This window comes from Psammomys obesus, unplaced genomic scaffold, assembly GCF_907164565.1.
Source record: "Psammomys obesus unplaced genomic scaffold, mPsaObe1.curated_primary_1811, whole genome shotgun sequence".
In the NCBI taxonomy this organism is placed as follows: Eukaryota; Metazoa; Chordata; class Mammalia; order Rodentia; family Muridae; genus Psammomys; species Psammomys obesus.
The window spans coordinates 607,257-608,168 of NW_026596345.1; positions in this window are offsets into that span (position 1 = coordinate 607,257).

Sequence of the window (912 nt, forward strand, 5' to 3'; positions counted from 1 at the left end):
GTTGATGTTTTTGAATCAGGGTCTTACCATGTAGCTTTGGTTGGGCAATGTAGAAGTTGCCTCACACTCATAGAGCTCTGTCTGCCTCTGGTGGGACTGTAAGTGTGTACCACTATGCCCAGCTTCTGTATTTGTCTTCAACTCATATCCAAATTTGCACAGTGGAGATGCTACGCATTTTATATTCTGCTCTTTCTACTTTAGTGCTACTTACTAAGCAATTCTATATTTTTAAAGTCTCTTGGAAACAGTGTTTTTGTGACTGTGATACTGTTTGTGAGTGTTTTAGGAAGGTTTCTTTAAGGAAGATTGTGTGTGTGTGTGTGTGTGTGTGTGTGTGTGTGTGTGTGTTGCTCCATATCCTTCCAGTCTGACTAAATTTGTCATCTAAGGTTCTCTCAGCAATGTATGAGACTCATAGGGGAATTAGGCCACTGCATCTTTTTCTTGGAGTTTTACCATAAGCCAGGCATCATGTTCAGTTGGCCCTGTGTCATCTCACTGAACATTATCCACAGCAATAGGAAGTAGTTTCTCTTGACTGATGAAACACTAAGGCAGATACAAATAACTCCCTCCCAAGGCCACATGACCAGGGTGTAAACTCAGGTACTGGAAGCCTTAGAGCCTGGGGAAGGCTTACTAACACTTTCCGGACATACGACATTTAAATTTGGAGCAATTTGATAAAAGAAAAGAAAAGTATCTCATAGCTGTTCATTCTTTCAACATTAGCTACTTCCCTTCCAGTTACCGGCCAGTTTTATTTCCTTCAGGGTGAGCCATCTCTTTCCCTAATTTGCTGTTGACTGACTCGCCTATTTTATAAATTTGTTAAATGCTAAAAACATTCATCCTTTTCATTCTTGGCTCTGAATAGCACTTAAATGTTGTTCCTATTTAACATCTAGT